This window comes from Cryptomeria japonica, chromosome 4 (assembly GCF_030272615.1).
Source record: "Cryptomeria japonica chromosome 4, Sugi_1.0, whole genome shotgun sequence".
NCBI classification, from domain to species: Eukaryota; Viridiplantae; Streptophyta; class Pinopsida; order Cupressales; family Cupressaceae; genus Cryptomeria; species Cryptomeria japonica.
The window spans coordinates 156,379,292-156,397,778 of record NC_081408.1 but is presented as its reverse complement, the minus strand read 5'-3'; positions in this window follow the sequence as shown (position 1 = coordinate 156,397,778).

Sequence of the window (18,487 nt, the reverse complement as noted above, 5' to 3'; positions counted from 1 at the left end):
TTGCTTGAGAAATCTTTGTACTTCTGGTGATTCGGCACTTTCTTCTGCTGTACCAACACCAGCAGCCGATGCCCACAACAGAAGTGATTTCTCTTCGCTAGAGTTGTAGTGTTGCAGCAGTATCGAAGCCATCTCCTTTGCCCTTTGTTGGTCTGAGATTTGCACAGAATAGTGCAGTGCAGTTTTGCCTTCAGAATTCCGTTCTAAGAGTGGCCTAGATCCCTTTTTCAGTAGGTACTGAACAGCTTTCTGGTGACCTCCACTTGCCGCTTCGTGAAGCGCCGTTTGCCCAAACAAATCTGCCCGACGAACATATTCTTCCGAGCTTCGTTCTAGTTGACGTATTAGAAAAGAGATAATCCTTGTATTACCGTTGGCAGCTGCTTTATGCAACGGCGTCTTACCCTTGGCGTCCTGCGAAGCAATTAGACTCTTCACCTCCTTCATCTCCAACAATCTCACAACTCCGTCTATATTATCGCTATTTATAACAAAGTGCAGTATATTTTCACCGTTTCGATCCTTTCCTTCAGCTTTCAAACCGCACTCGCTCATTAGAAAAGTGCAGAGATTGATATGGCCATGGAGAGCAGCAAAATGAAGAGCAGTCCTTCCGTATTTATCACCAGCCTTAATCAACTCTTTTCCATATTCAAAATTTCTAAGAACTAAATCTGTAACGTACTCTGCATGTTCTGCGTTGTATGGCTGATCGGTAGCGTAGTGCAATACCGTTCTACGGTGACTGAAAGTATCCTTCAGGCTGTCTGACAAGCGATCTAACTCCTTTTGACGCTCACCTTTGTCCTGAAATCTGTCTATGATAGTCTTTAAAACGAAACACACGACTTCAGTAATTTTATCGTCACAGGAGAGCAACAAAGCAGCTTTTAGTCCTTCACTGTTCAACTCCACTCCAGAGTACATTTCTTCACAAAATTTACCGTCTGCAAAAAGTGAATTGGACAGTTAGTCTTGATCCATTCAATAAAAGCTAAAAAGAAATAGCGATCATGACGTGCAACTGAACGGAGCAATCAACTTACCGGATGGTCTTGATACTGGTGATTTAACTAGCAGCATTTGTCCCATGTCGGGTCTGTACTCATTCTTATAATTATATCTGTAGCCGGGGCCATCGACCCATCCATCCAAAAGGCGTGCAATATCCCATGACTCGAGGATTTGCTTTTGCTTAATCGTTTCCAAATTCCTTTTCACTTCATCCACAGAAGCCAAACGCCACTCGTTAGATAGAAATAGTTCCGCGTTTCTTCTTAGCTTTTTGAATTCCATGGGTATCATGAAAAAAAAAATCGCAGAAATCCAGAACTCAATCAAGGGGTGTGTGCCTTCCATTATTTTGAACGAATTTATGGAGAAAAACGGAGTGGAAGAAGACCAGCTTTTACCAAGTCAAACCTCTAATAACATCTTAAAGTGGACCAAAGACCCACGTGCAAAGAGAACTCCGATTCGCCGTAATGAGTTGGTAAATGCGTCGACCGCCCAAAGCGCTTTCTTCGACGCACATAATTGCACCCAGAAAGTGATATCCGATTAGAATACTCTTATTTTTATTTTTATTTTTGTTTTCAATAAATATAATAATTTTTTAATCTTAAAAAATATGTGTGTATATTTTCAAGTAATAGTTGTCAATTAAATTATAATAATATAACATTTTTCCAACCAAGGTCACAAGCTTTTCCCACTGGTACTATGACAATTGAAGTGTCCATTTAATTATTGAAACCAATTCCCATTGCTCAAGATAAATAAATGTGAATTGACCAATTCACTTATTATTTTTTTAATATCCTAATAGATAAGGACATTATATACCAGCTTTGTTCAAATTACTTAGAGATGTAATCCTAGAATTAAGATTAGTAGAAATATCTAATTGTCCCAAATCTAACTTTTGTAAAACTAGATTATAAAAGAAAAAGAAAGAATGACATTCACAAAGCACTTAGGCAGCAATGTTCTACTTTTAACTTGGGTATGAAGCCTTTTGCCAAGTATACCCTAGCCTTAAAAAATTGATATTTTTTTTGTAGCCAAATTTTAGAGGATTAAGTGGGACCTATATTTTAGGCAACTAACATAAAAGAGGCTAAAACAGGAGGTCAACCCATGCTAGCTAAAAATTTATAAATAGATCTTGCAACATGAACAAAATTTTGATTCCAAATGTGTCACCACATACTCAACATGCTTGCAAAAACAAGAAAACTCAAAGAAATAGTGAGAAACACATTTCTCACTAAACCCACAAAGAACACATTTGGAAGTTCCTTGAAAACCTCTTTTTCATATGTTGCCCCAACAGAGAAATTTATTATGGCTAAGAATCCATATAAAAGGTTGCACTTTGGTCAACAATAAGAATCATATATTTCTTTCCACCAAGGAAAAATCTCATACGTATTTATTTCATGTTGTAAGAGCTAATATCCACATTACATTATATAAACTCCCTTTCAATCACAGTCTCATATATGGGCATCAACTACATCTTAAGGAAATAAATGTACATCTATGAAAATAGACCAAAGCGAATCCCGATCATTTAGATCACCCCCTACTAGTCAATTACTCAAATCCTTCAAAAAGTAAATATTAGTTTTGCCAACCAATTTAGAAGACTTGAAAAAAAACAATAGACCAACTAGATCCTGAGAAAACCTTACTCAAGTCTAGAAAAAGACAAAAAAAATAAAATTTGGAGGATAAAGGTTCAAAGAGTATATCAAAAAAACCATTACTTAAAAAGTGGGCAATATAATAATGTCTCTATTAAGAAAGATATGCACTCTGTTTTTTATAGTATTTCAAATCATACATCCTTTTACAATTAAATAAATTTATAGAAACTCATTAGTGTTGGCATTGCACACTCCAATGAGAATTGAAGGTGATTGAAGGGGTTGTCATTAATGGCAACTTACCAGCAACATTGTGGATATCTTCAGGCACCGACACCGGCACTAGTAGGCACTTCACCGACAGCGACAACAATGTTCACCTACATCCTAGCCGACAAGAATAAAGTTTTGTTTATTGTATTTAATTGTAACATCTTTTGTAAGCCGACATGGCATATTGTAATAGACTCATATAGGTATGAGGTCTTGTAAATCATTTTGTAAGAGAGGAGAATAGTGATGGATGGACATATGATGGTAGAAGTGATAAGTGAATATTAAGGGAGATTTTGTATAAGGTTTTATGGTTATTGTATGAGCTTAAACCGGTACTGAACTTGGCATAGCAGATGTTGTTTTGTAGCAGTACACTATATTGAATTTTCATAATCCATTTTTTAAGTCAGTGAGACTTCCTTTTCTAATTGAGCAGTGAGCTTTAGGCAGTTGGCCTTCCTACATGTGCAGGCCCGTCTTGTATGTAATATCCATTCATTGGCCAATGAGTGAATATTGTGGGTCACAAATCCCACCAAGGTTTTTCCCACACCGGGTTTCCTTGTTAAACATCTTGTGTTATGGTGTGCTTTCTATGTTGTTTTTATTGTTCATATTTACTGCATCAATTCTTGTTTACCGGTACACTGTTTTGGAATGCAAAAAACTTATTAAGGTTAAATATTTTGTTAACTAGTTAGCTACTGATTCACCCTCCCCTCTTAGTATCTTTGGGACTATCATCAATCCTAACAATTTGTATCAGAGCCTGGTCCTCTATTTTCAAAAGTCTAATAGCTTGAGGAAGATTCTGACATCGGTACAAATGGAGAAGTTAAGAAAGCAATTAGAAGGAGCTCTGGTGGACTATGATGCAAAGAAGTTGAAGAATATCAAACTTGAAGATGATCTGAGGACTGCACATGAATTCATTCAAGGACTTCAGGAGAATCTCACTATTGCTAGAAATAAGAGAAAAGAACTTCATGAGAAGATGCATAGTAATGATGATGAAAAGGAAACTCTTAATGATCTTGTAAGCAAGATGAGGCAAGAAAACATGACCTTGAGGAATGAAATGCAAGACATGACAATGAGATTTTGTAAAGACATTGAAGATAGAAAGAAGAATGAAGATGACTTGACTAGGAGACTCAATGATGCTGGAAATGAAAATCTAAGACTAAGTCACGAAAATGATATGTTAAAGACAGATTTGATTCACATGGAACATGATAAAACTGAACTTATGAGACAAAAGGAATTTTTGGCAAATGTGTTGGCTATTGCAAATCAACATAAAGAGAAATTCAAGAAAAGTTCAGAAGAACTTGATGGTATGCTGAAAAGTCAGAAACCTAATGGATACACTAATGGACTTGGATTTGAAGTTGGTGAAAGTTCCGGTACTGCAAACAATCACGATCACAGTAAACTGGTAACACAACCTAATGCCTACAAATTTAATGGGAAATGCTTTAACTGTAACAAGTATGGTCATAGAGAAAATCAGTGTAGATCTAGAAACAATTAGAACATTTATGCACCCACCAGTCAATGTTCCAAATGCAGCAAAATTGGTCACAATTCAGAAAACCGCATAATGAATGTAAGATGTTATGTTTGTGAAAGATTTGGGCACTTATCTAATCAATGCAGAACACAAACCGGCATAGGATATGGAAAGGCTATTTAGAAAAACAATGTGACTTGTTATGCTTGTAACAAGATTGGACATATTGCAAAATTTTGTAGAAGCAAGACTTCACCGACAAATAATAAAGGATCCATTTTGAAAGGCAAAGAGAAGGCTGATGAGGTAAAGCAAGAATTCTTAAGACAATGGATTAGAAAGACAGATCAGAATGTTGATGAGACTATTCCTTCATTGGTAGAACAGAGTATTACTCCACTGGCAGGAGACTCTTCATCCAACTGAAAAGTAACCCTTGGGGGTATTGCAACAAATTGAAAATCATGCAAGTTTACCCTCGGTTGATGGTGAGAAGATGGATTTCTTCTCTACCGGCAGATGTGTTAAGTTTCACTTAACCGACAGGCATTTATGGTTGTTGGAAGAAAAGACATTATAAATCTTTGATTTTCCCTCTTTTCCATTCATTAAGCATTCAAACTTCCTAAGAGCACGAAAATCTGAGTGAAGGCATCCATAGTGAGAAGTGATGCAAATTATTTCAAGCATCTAGACCTATCAAGCAGATTAAGGTATTTATCAATGGCTTCCTCCTCTGCTCTAGAATTTATTGCAAATCCTACTGTTATAGAGGTAGTTAAATGCCTTAGGCCTATTTTCAAGATTATCCCCAAGGTAGCGAAACAAGATGATACCCTAGGTGCTTTTTCAAAAATCCCTAAAGGAGTTGCATATTCAGAAGACCCTAGAATATATATTCATTTCCATATTGAGGAATTGGGTTCAGAAGAAATATTGAAAATGTATAAAAATGTTATTTGTGATGAAAGTGGAACTGTGAAACCCGAACATAAGGTTATTGAAACTTTAGGTTTTCTGGAAATCCTTGACATCCCAGAATTTCCTAAGGAGGTAGTAAGGATTGTGCTTAGCAAAGTTCATGGTGAATTCTTTTGGATAGACTCCATTCACAAAATCACAAAGGAAGTAGTTAAGGCAATGACTGGCTTACCCTCCACCGGTAGCAAGCCAGATAAAACTAAAAAGGTTCCTAATAACACTGTGATGACATTAACAAGAGCAACCTATGACAATAGATCCCTGAGAGTGAATGATGTAAAAGATGTGAATGTTAGATTCATAAGTATGATTTTAGGTTACAAGGCCACCCATGCAAACTGTCTCAACTCTGTTTCCAGTCTTTGTATTAAAAGTGCATATGATATGGTTAACAGTGATGAAAATATAGATATATGTGAGTGGTTAAAAGATGAGTTGATTGATAATATAAAGAAGATAAAAGGAGACAAGAAAGGTACTTTTCATTTTGGCAATCTCTTGGTATGTCTGATGTTGTATCTTACAAAAGAGGTTCCCGGTATTGGCAAGAAAGAATTTGGTTTTGATATACCGGTAGGAAAACAACTGTTAGATATCTTCACTGGTATGGGAACAGATAAGGATAAAAATATCACTGAGTACTTCAAAACATTCAAAGCAAAAATGAAAACAAGAGAAAGATTACCAGAAGGCATTGTAGATAAATATGAAAAGGAAATATGTTTTGTAATCAAGAAGGATGAAATATGGATGGAGACAGTTCTTCCTAGAACTATATGGGTAACAAAAATGGGATATGAGGTAGATGTAAACATAATTGAAACTTATGCAAAATCCCTATTAGAAGCCCCTAGAGAACCGAAAGAAAAGGTTTTTGGGAATGCACAATCAATAGAAAGTGATGTACAAACATTGAAACAAAGAAAGAGAAGAGAAAAATACATAAGGAGTGCATCTAAACAAGTTAAGGAAATTAAAGAAAATGTAATGAATATCACTAGTATAAAGGAAAGTGACTTAGAAGGATTACAACCGGAGGCACATCTCTCACCGGTTGGTACATCCTCTGACAATGAAATTCCCGCTGAATTCAAAAGAGTAGATAGGAAGAGAAAACCCTCACCTGTACCCTCTCCTTCTCCCAAGAAAACTAGAACACCAAGGTAGAAGCAATAGGCAGTGAGACCATCGACAAAGAAGATGACACCTAAAAGGAGAAAGAAAAAATAGGTCATACCACCACTGGAAAACTTGCTGAATGAAATAACAGATGATGGTAATTTATCCAATGTAAGCAAATTGTATGATACATTCACAAATGAGGAAAAATAAAGTATAGAGAATAGCATCATTCTACATCTTGGCATCTATAAGAAAGTCTTAATAGAGGTTGTAGATGACTTGCTTAGTGATTTATTTAGGCGGTTAGATGCTAAGAGGTTAGCAATTATGGAACTTGACAAGAAAATTAAAATTGATAAACTGCTACCTGTACATCCAGTAAAATCTATTGAAGAAATTGATGAACTAATCAGTGAAGAAAATAGAACAGTCTTTTCAAGTGGACACTGGCATGTGAGCCTAATGGCCGACAGAGTTAATGAAATTTTAGAAGAGACAGCTGACAAATGGGACATTTTCTTTATTGAGAAAGAAAAACAAGAAGAACTGAAAAGACCTAAAACTTTCAAGGTATATCAAAAGGAGAAGGGAAAAGGAAAGATAGGTGGACTACCCAATATAAAAGTGGCTGATAACCTACCACCACCTTCAGTTACTCCACCGGTAAAAATTGATAGTACACCGACTACTGAGAATGTGGATACACCACATGAAGACATAAACCTTGAGTCCAAAATTTTGTACACGATGAACATTGACACTTAGGAGGTTAATATTGTAATTGATAAAGAAAGCACCGAGGAAAAGAAAAATGATGTTGCTACTAAGCAACCAGCTAAAAACATTGAGATTGGGGTTGAGACTCAAACAAAGAGGTCAAAGCAAACTAAACATTTAGTTGATCCCTTAGTTAGTAGCATGGTTACTGATAACACTGATGCAAGCATTGAGAAACCAACAAAGACAACATCTAAGATACCGATAGTGGACAATGCAAAAAAATAGATAGAGATACCAATAGATAACACTGTAAAACAAGCAGAGAAACAAGCAAAGAAACAAGTTGATTCACAGGTACACATTAAGATAGTGCCACCGGCAACCACTGAAAAGTCAAAACCTTTGCTAGTGGAAATGCAAACACAGACTGACCCACTAGAGGTCGATTCAGGCAAATTGGTTACTCCCACTAGCAACACTGAGATTGTAAAGGTAGTTTGGCAGACATCTAGTGCTTCAATGACAGAATTTAGACCCACCAATATGATTGAAGTACTCTTGGATTCAATAAAGAAAATTACAGATTGCAATGCATTGGCTTATAAGGCAATAGATGATACAATTCCTATTCTTAAGTTAATTGTACACAAATGCAATGTAGATAATAAGGATTCTTTGAGTCAGTTAGACACAATGTCTAAATATATTACTAGCAATATACTAATTGTAGATCAAATAAATGAAGAAACATTTAAGGATAAAATTGAGAAGGAAAGAGAGAAATTATTTGAAGAAACAATAAAGAAGTGCATGGAACACATTCACACTCTTTTACCAGCACTAAATAAAACAATTATGGAGTTCAAGGAACTGTATAGAGACACTTGTAAGACAAATCTTTTGACAGTGGATATTGACAAGGAAATCTGCAAAATTCAAAAGGAGATTAATGACATAGATGATAATATCATTGGTTCAACTGAACCAATATCAGTTATTGAATAGGAAATTATTTGATTTGAAGATAAATTGGAGAAGTTAGAGAAAGAGAAGGAAAGAACAAAGGGAAAAGCCAAAGAGCTAAAATGTAGACTCAGTCCTAAGTTAGATAACCTTATCTCTCTAAGGAAAGAGATCTCTAAGGCACTAATTCAAGGATAGAAGATACTAGAAGAGAAAATGCATCATCTCACCGGTACAATTCAGAGAACAGAGGTAGCTTTGAAGGATAGTAATAGGTTTACTCAAAGCTTGAATTTGGTTATAGCAGACTTACTCCAGATTGTAACCAACCAGTTATAAGGTTCAAATGGAAGACTGCACTCATTTAGCAATTTTGACAACCTTTGTCATTGATGCCAAAGGGGGAGCAGTAGGACAGATAAAAATGATTACCAAAGGAGATCATCTGCTCAGGGGGAGCACACATTTTGGAGCACACATTTTTGGATACGATTTTGGGATTTTTCTCATGAGTGTTGCCATCAATTCCAAAGGGGGAGATTGTTGGCATTGCACACTCCAATGAGAATTGAAGGTGATTGAAGGTGTTGTCATTGATGGAAACTTACTGGCAACCTTGTGGATATCTTCAGGCACCAGCATTGACATCGATAGGCACTTCACTGGCAGCGACAACAATGTTCAGCAACATCCCAACTGACAAGAATAAAGTTTTGTTTATTGTATTTAATTGTAATATATATTTTAAGATGACATGGAATATTTTAATAGACTCATATATGTATGAGGTCTTGTAAATCATTTTTTAAGAGAGGAGAATAGTGATGGATGGACATATGATGGTAGAAGTGATAGGCGAATATTAAGGTAGATTTTGTATAAGGGTTTATGCTTATTGTATGAGCTTAAATCGGTACTAAACCTGGCATAGAAGATGATGTTTTGTAGTAGTACACTATATTGGATTTTCACAATCCATTTTGTAAGTTAGTGTGACTTCCTTTTGTAATTGAGTAGTGAGCTCTAGGCAGTTGGCCTTCTTGCATTTGCAGGCCCCTCTTGTAAGTAATTTCCATTCATTGGCCAGTGAGTGAATATTGTGGGTCACAAATCCCACCAAGGTTTTTCCCACATCGGGTTTCCTCGTTAAACATCTTGTGTTATGGTGTGCTTTCTATGTTGTCTTTACTGTTCATATGTACTACATTAATTCTTGTTTACCGGTACACTATTTTGGAATGCAAAATACTTAATAAAGTTAAATATTATGTTAACCGATTAGATACTGATTCAGCCCCCCCCCACCCCCCTCTCAGTATCTTTGGGACTATCATCAATCCTAAAAATTAGTTGCAATACCACCTATATATTTATGAGGAAAAAGTTTAGCCTATGCTTAATTTTATTTTTAATAGAATCTCAATAAATGTTTTGTTAATTAATCTTAGCTAATAAACTTTGAAAGCCCAAATCTAAGACCACCATTTTTTTAGTCCTGAAAATATGATCATAACTAATAATACTCTATACAAATAATGTAGGTTCTTTTTCTCAAAATGAGATCAAGGGTTGATGGCAGGAATGGTGTGGTGAGGATCCAGGAAAGTCTAGTAAGGACAATGCAACGAGCTCGCTTTAATTTGTGACTGGAGTTTAGGACCTAGGGCAAGTGTAGCCTTCAAAATGATTTTATGTGGAATTGTTTGTCCTTTTTTTTAAGATTTAGGAGGATGTATATTATCGAGTGGTGGATGGGTCTTTCTCTATCTACTCTTTGTCTCCTTTGAAGGTTATCAATGGGGGCACTTTTGGGAACTGATCTTCTTTTTCCTTGTTATTTTCTAATGATGAGGAGGCAACTAACTGGAAGGAGGTTAACCTTGAACCAATCAACTTCTAAAGGCTCACAGACTCAACCGGTAATCCCTATTTCCAAAGGTCTTTAAACATCACCAAGTCAAGAAATGGTTCAATGAGACCAAACAACACCTTGGAAACCCCAAGGCTCCACTATGTCCATTGATAAACAACTAACACTTCTTAAGCTCTTGTGTGACTACACACACCCTTGCATTCAATGAGTGGGCTAGTACTAGGCTAAAGGGTTTGAATGACCCACTTGACCAATTCAATACAACACTCTTTGGAGGGATGTTATAACAACACTTGAACAAAAATGAAACAAGATTTCATGGTTTAGGTCCACCAAAACATTAATCTGGAGTCATTCACCCACAACCGGTTGCTATTAGGCCTCCTTTTGAAGGAATTCAGTGATAACTTTTGACATCCTGGGGATCTAGACAAACAAGTTATGTTTTAGGATACCCTTATGGGAGTTCTAAACAATATCTCAGTTTTTGGTATCGAAACAACTTGTAGATATTCCAACTCTTGCTGCACTAATAGACCTAGAAGGGATTTCAGACCTATTTGACTGAACGCCTTTCACAAATTTGGTTTGGTTCTACTAATGTATGACCACAATTGACCATGAAATATTATGAAAATCTCCAAAATACTCTTCTACTAAATTAAAACCCTTTCCTAGTGCTTTACCTCTCAATTCTCACGCACTGCACTCATCAAACCAGTCTGTCACATAGAGATGCCAGCTCTAGGGTTAGTTCTCCATCCTCTTCACCCTATTGCATCCTCTTAATGTCTTTTGGTACTGAGATATGATACAATGGCCTATCATCTCCTATAATGGTAGAGAGTTCAATTAAGGATTGATAGGCCAAAACCCATTATTACAGTCAAACCCTAGAGGTTTAAGGGTTTATGCTACCCAGTAAGGATTTGCTTGTAGAATGGGGCAGCGATCACTTAAAGACTTCACATTGAAAGGAAAAAAAAGGGTAAAAAAATCTAGTTACTGGATCTAAGCCATGAGTGTTCTTACCAATCCACCTCCAGTATGCAATCAACCAAAAATACATGGTTTCTTCGAGTTTCCAACCATTCTTGATGTTTCAATTTCTTCCCAGATCAACCAAAACTCAACCAACATACATTCTTCAGTGTTTAGGGTCTTTAAATGTACTTCCCAAACAACCACAACCTCCTCCAACTATTTTTCAAACTGTCTAACCATTGGAGAATCCCTATTTACAAAAAGTACAAAATTCTCATGACAACAAATTGATAATATGACAAGTTTTGCACAATTCGACCAACTTAGACTCTAGACTATGATAGTCCCCCATAATGATTACATTTGATTTTAAAACACAAAAAATGACTCAAATAGACTTGTGGTCACTTTATCCCTCAATTTAGACCACTGTGACCCTTATTGACTCAATTTGCTCTACCAGACCCTAGATGACAATTTGACCCAAACATGGACAAACTTGTCACACTCCTAGAACATTGAATTGAAAAAAGGACCCATAGGGTCTTATTACATTGCCTCTAGATAATAGAAAATCATCTCGTTTGTGGCTCATGCCTTCATAGGTAGGTGCTCCTGCACCATATTCCCCAGGTGAAATTTGTCTCAAGTCCTCATAGAGACTAACTTCTACAAATTACCACCCTTCTTTTTGATATTTTCCTCTAGCATCCAGGTAACTTATGAGTTTGGAAGGCCCTTTCATTTAACTAAGTGTTCAAAATAGGTCTTGTGCCTGGTTTTCTTGGCTTCCTTTCTATCCAAAATGCAATCCATTTTAGGCAGTTCCTTAGTTGGTAAGTGTTTTATCCATGCCTCACTTTATTGAACAGATTCACCTGCACATGCTTCTGTAGTAGGACTCCTATACAATGTTAGATCAGCAACATTAAATATAGGTAAAATAACAACATCATCAGGGAGTTCAATTTTGTAAGCATTAGGACCATATTTATCCAAAATTTTACAAGGTCCAATTCTTCTCATCCTCAACTTGCTATGGATTCCCTTGGGCAACCTGTCCTTGCTAAGATGAACCATTACCATGTCACCCACTTGATACTGCACATCTCTCCTTCTCTGATCCATGCTTGCTTTAACCTTTTGACTGTTCTGTTGTAGGGTATCTCTGACTTGTTGATGCACCTCTTTCATAGCCTCTGCAAATTCATCAACATGTCCACTCCTTTTTCTCAACCCCTCGACATCTCTCAATTCAAAAGCTCCTCTTGGATGACTACCATAGACAATCTCAAAAGGACTCAAACCTGTACTCCTTTTTGTTGAATCGTTATAGGCATACTTTGCCTGAGGTTTCACCACATCCCAACTACTTCCATGGTCCTTTGTCAAACATCTTAGAAGATTTCACAATGACCTATTCACAACTTTAGTTTGGCAATTGGTTTGAGGGTGATAGGCTAAGCTAAAAGACAAATTTGTGCCTAATCTTTTCCACAAGGTTCTCCAAAAATTCCCTACAAACTTGTTGTCCTGGTCACATACAATACTCAAAGGCAACCCATGGATTCTAACAATTTCTTGGAAAAACAATCCAAAAATATAGCTAGCATCATTTGTGGTTTTACAAGGAATAAAGTGAGCCATCTTACTGAACCTATCTACCACAACAAACAAACTGTCATGACCTATCTTTGTCTTGGGTAATCCTATCACAAAGTCCATACTCAAACTTTCCCATGCTCTACTTGGTATAGGCAAAGGTTGGTATAGTCCTGCATTGGTTGAGACCCCCTTTTCTCTTTGTTACATAGTATAACTCTCCACAAACTTTCTGATATCACTCTGCGTCTTTGGACAAAAGTAGAATTTCCTAACTAGGTCCAAAGTCTTATTTAACCTAAAGTGACCTCCTAAACCCCACCACTATGTTTCTCCTTCACTACATTATCCCTCATTGAACATGTAGAGATACATAACTGACACCCTTTGAACAAAAGACCATCTTCCAAGGTGTAGTCAGAAAATTCTCCATGAAAAGTATTTCCAAAATCACAGCATACCTTATATATTTCCTCAAAATCTTGGTCCTGTTCATACAATCCTTTGAATGCTTCAACACCCATACTCTGCAACTGTACTTCTTGCACTGTCAACATCCTCCTACTTAGAGCATCTGCAACCTTATTGGCTACCCCTTTCTTGTGCTTGATGACGAAGGTGTATGCTTGAAGACTTTCAACCCATTTCATATGTCTATGACTAATTTTCTCCTGTCCATTCAAAAAACTAAGAGCCTGATTGTCAGTATACACAATAAACTCCTTAGGAAGCAAGTATTGCCACCACTTTTTCAGAGCTTGTACCATAGCATACAACTCTAAATCATATGAGGAATGCTTTCTCTTTGCTTCATTTAGTTTTTCACTAAAAAAGACCACCGGTATCCCCTCTTGGCTCAATACTGCTCCTATAGCCAAATCACTTTCATCACATTCAATGGTGAAGACCTTACTGAAATCTGGCAATACTAGGACTGGGTACTTAGAAACTTTCTATTTTAAACACTCAAAACTTTTATTTGCTTCTTTGGTCCACACAAACTTCACCTTACCACCACCCTTGATGGTTTCTAACATAGGTGCACAAATATCACTGTAATTTCTAATGAATTTCCTATAAAATGTTGCCAAACCATGAAAACTTCTTACCTCTCCCATTGTCTTAGGTGTAGGCCATTTCAGAATAGCCTCTACCTTGTAAGAATCCATCTTCAAATCACCCTTAGAGATGACAAAGCCTAAGTACACCACCTCCTGCTTCATGTAGTCACACTTTTCTAAATTTATCAACTTCTGATCTTGTAGCCGCTTCAAGACTATCTCCAAGTGTTTCAAGTGCTCCTCCTTGCTCTTACTGAACACCAATATGTCATCAAGGTAGACTACCACAAATTTCCCTATAAAATCCTCCAGCACTTCATTCATTAGTCTCATAAAGGTGATAGGGGAATTTGAAAGACCAAAAGGCATCACAAGCCATTCATACAACACTTCATTGGTTTTAAATGCAGTCTTCCATTCATCCCCTTCCCTTATCCTTATCTAATGGTACACACTCTTGAGATCAATTTTAGAGAAATAGGTATCTCCCCCTAAATAATCCATTACGTCCTCTATCCTTGGAATAGGAAACTTATATCTGATGGTTATCCTATTGATAGCCCTAGAATTAGTGCAAAGTCTCCATTTCCCATCCTTCTTTGGCGCTAAAACTATAGGTATTGCACATGGGCTAAGGCTCTTTCTTATCAACCCTTTATCAAGGAGCTCTTGAATTTTCCTAGATATCTCTTCATTCTGTGTGGGGCCATTTTATATGTTTCCTTATTAGGAAGTACTGCCCCTGATATGAGGTCAATCTGATGACTAATATCCCTGATAGGTGGTTGGGACGCTGGTCTATCTTCTGCAACCACTCCTTTGTATCAGTTTAGCAGTTCCCTAACCTACTTAGGTCTTGCCTCACTCACACCCTTCTTCCTCTCTTCCTTGGCCTTCACATTCAAAGAAAAACCTACTCCACCTTCTTCCTTTAGTGTATCAAGGAATTATTTTTCTCCTACCATGATCACACTAGATCCTACATTTTGTGGATCCCTTTCTACCACTGACTGTATCCTAAAGGTCACACCATCCTTTTGGAAGGAGTAAGCATTCTTTTCTCCATCATGATGATTCTTTTTGTCAAAACTGCCATGGCCTACCAAGAAAAAGATGGCAAGTATCCATTGGAAGGATGTCACACAAAATGTTAGCCTTATACCTCCCAATACTGAACTCTATCCATGCTTATTCATTGATGAGTATGTGTTTCCCTTTATTCAACCAACTAACTCTATATGGACAATTATGGGGTATTCTTTCCAAGTTCAACTTGTTTACTACTTCCAAAGATACACTATTATCAATAGATCCCGAATCTATGACAACTTTACAAACCTTACCTTGAATCTTGCAGTTGCCTCTAAACAAGGCCTTCCTTTGGGGTGGCTCAGTCTTCACTGGTTCCTTAAGAAGTGTAATCTTGATCATCAACTTCTCTCCCATCTCCGATGCCAAATTCACTTCAAGAGATGTCACACTCCTTGCATCTTCTTGAGTCAAAGTGGTTCTCCTCTCACCACCATGAGAAGTTGAGGCCTTCTCTGGACACTTGTAGGTTGAGCACCCCATCTAATTGCAGTTATAACATCTCATATCAGAGAACTTGGATCCTCTCCCTAATCCATGTGTCCCACCTCTTCCATTAGGTCTTCTCCCACGATAGCCTCCTCTACTACTTGAGTCCCTAACTTGCTCTCTTTGGCCAAACTCACTACTAGACCTTTGGTTAGGATTTCTTCCTCCAAACTTGGCTCTGCCTCTGAAACTTCTCCCTCCTTTACATCTATTACTCTGCTCACTTCTTCTCTTTAGTTTCTTTTCTGCCCTTAGGGCCAATTGAAAATACTTGTCCATTGTCTCCGGTGCCAAGATGTTGATCTCATCTTATGTATTCATCCTTAGGCTATTCAAGTACCTGGCCAATTTCTCTGACTCTTCTTCTTGTCTCTTTGATCTAAGACTAAGTTTATGAAACTCCTCCATATATGCATTCGCATCAAGGTCTCTTTGTCCGAGGTTTTGCAATTTTCTATACATCTACACTTCATAGTCAATGGGCATGAATTGTGCCTTGACTTTAGCTTTCATCCTTTCCCAGGAGGCTATCATAATTTTTCCCTCCTTAACTCTCTCTCCTTGTACATAGTTCCACCATGTAAGAGTAGACCCCTTCAACCTTTCTTTTTCTAACTTAACCCTCTTATCTTCAGGGATTTCTTAGTACTCGAAATGATTGGTCAATTCTTCAATCAAGTCTATCACCTCTTCTGCTTCCATAATTCTACTATATATAGGCAAACCATCAATGGTGTCCCTATTTACTAATCTCAAGGCATCTAAAAATTCCCTCTAATCTGCAGGTATCTCCTCTACCCGCTTAGAGGATTCCCCATCTTCTTTATCACCCTCTTCATTAGTGTCACTTCCATCTTCCTTATCCTCAATCTTTTTCAATTATTCAAGCTTGGTCTCAAGCATCTCTTCAATCAACTTCTTCACCACATCTTGTGATATACTCTTAGGAGGTATTCTATCACCCCCTATTTCAATCTTTTCCTCTAAAATACACTAAGACCACACTGCCCAAGTGATCTTCAAAATCCCTCTAATACCAATATGATGAGGAGGCAACTGACCAAAAGGAGGTTAACCTTGAACCAATCAACTTCTAAAGGCTCACAAACACAACTGATAATCCCTATTTTCAAAGGTCTTTACACATCACAAAGTCAAGCAATGGTTAAATGACACAAAAAAACACATTGGAAACCCCAAGGCTCCACTATGTCCACTTATAGACAACTAAAACTTCTTATGCTCTTGTGTGACTAAACACACCCTTGTATTCAATGAGTGGGCTACTTCTAGGCTAAAGGGTTTGAATGGCCCACTTGACCAATTCAATACAAAAATATTTGGAGGGATGTTATCACAACACTTGAACACAAATGAAATGGGATTTTATGGTTTAGGTCCACCAGAACATCAATCTTGACTCATTTGCCCACAAACCTGAATCGGTTGCTATTAGGCCTCCTTTTGAAGGAATTGGGTGATATTGTTTGACACCCTGGGGATCTAGACAAACAAGTTATGTTTTCGGATACCCTTTTGGGAGTTCTAAACAATATCTCAGTTTTTCATACTGGAACAACGTGCAAATATTCCAAACTGTGCTGCACTAACAAACCTAGAATGGCTTTCAGACCTATTTGACTGAATGCCTTTCACAAACTGGTTTGGTTCTCCTAATGGATGACCACAAATGACCATAAAATATTATGCAAACCTCTAAAATACTCTTCTACCACATTCAAACCCTTTCCTAGTGCTCTACCTCTCAAGTCTCACGCACTACACTCATCAAACCAGTCTGTCACATAGAGATCCCAAACCTAGGGTTAGTTCTCCATCATCTTCAACTTGTTGCTTCCTCTTAATGGCTTTTGGTACTGACATATGATATAGTGGCCTATAATATCCTATAACAATAGAGAGTTTAGTTAAGGATTGATATGCTAAAACCCATTATTGCAGTCAAACCCCAGAGTTTTAAGGGTTTAGGCTACCCAGTAAGGATTTGCTTGTAAAATGGGGGCAGGATCACTTCAAGACTTCACACTACAAGAAAAATAGGGGTAAAATAATCTAGTTATTGGATCTAAGCCATGATAATTCTTACCAATCCGCCTTCAGTATGCAATCAATAAAAAATAGATGAGTTCTTTGAGTTTCCAATCTTTCTTGATGTTTCAATTTCTTCCCAAATCAACCAAAAATCAAGCAACATACATTCTTTAGTGTTTGGGGCCTTTAAAGGTTTTTCCCAAATGAAAACAACCTCCTCCAACTATTTTTCAAAGTGACTAACCGTTGGAGAATCCCGATTTACAAAAAGTGCAAAATTGTCATAACAACAAATTGACAATATGAGAACTTTTGCATAATTCGACCAACTTAGATTCTAGACTATCATAGTCCCCCCAAATGATTAAATTTGATTTTAAAACATAAAAAATGACTCAAATAGACATGTGGTCACTTGATCCCTCAATTTAGACCATTGTGACCCTTATTGACTCAATTTGCTCTACCAAACCCTAGACGACAATTTGACCCAAACATGGACAAACTTGTCACACTCTTGGGACATTTAATTATAAAAAGGACCCATAGGGTCTTATTACATTTCTTCTAACTAATATAAAATCATTTTGTTTCTATCTCATTCCTTCATAGGTAGGTGCTCCTACACCAGCTAATCTTCCCCAAGGGAGTTGCAATGATCTCTTCAACAATGGATAGTTTATGTCTATGGATGGTGTGTCTACTAAGAGATCTGAGAATGATACATGTGTCAATATTAAGGACTCCTCCCTTAATTTCACCTTGGCTAAAATGGAGAACGCCTTGGTGGGGAAGTTTAGATGTAGGCACCCAGAGATTGCCTCTATTAAAAAATGGGTTACAGTGAGATGGGCTATTAAAGAAAGTGTGTGAGTTTCAACATTCCCTAAATGTACGTTTTGTTTCTAATTCTCACATAAGGAGGATTGTGTTCTTATCCTCTCTTCTAGCCCTTGGTTTTTTGGTAAGCAACAAATTCTTCTTTGAAAGTGGTGTCCTAGATTTAAGATGAATACCCATTTGGTTGGTGCTACTATGACTTGGGTTTGTTTTCTAGGACTACCTTTAGAGTTTTGGGATGAGGAGATTATTGTTGGTCTAGTTAATTAAT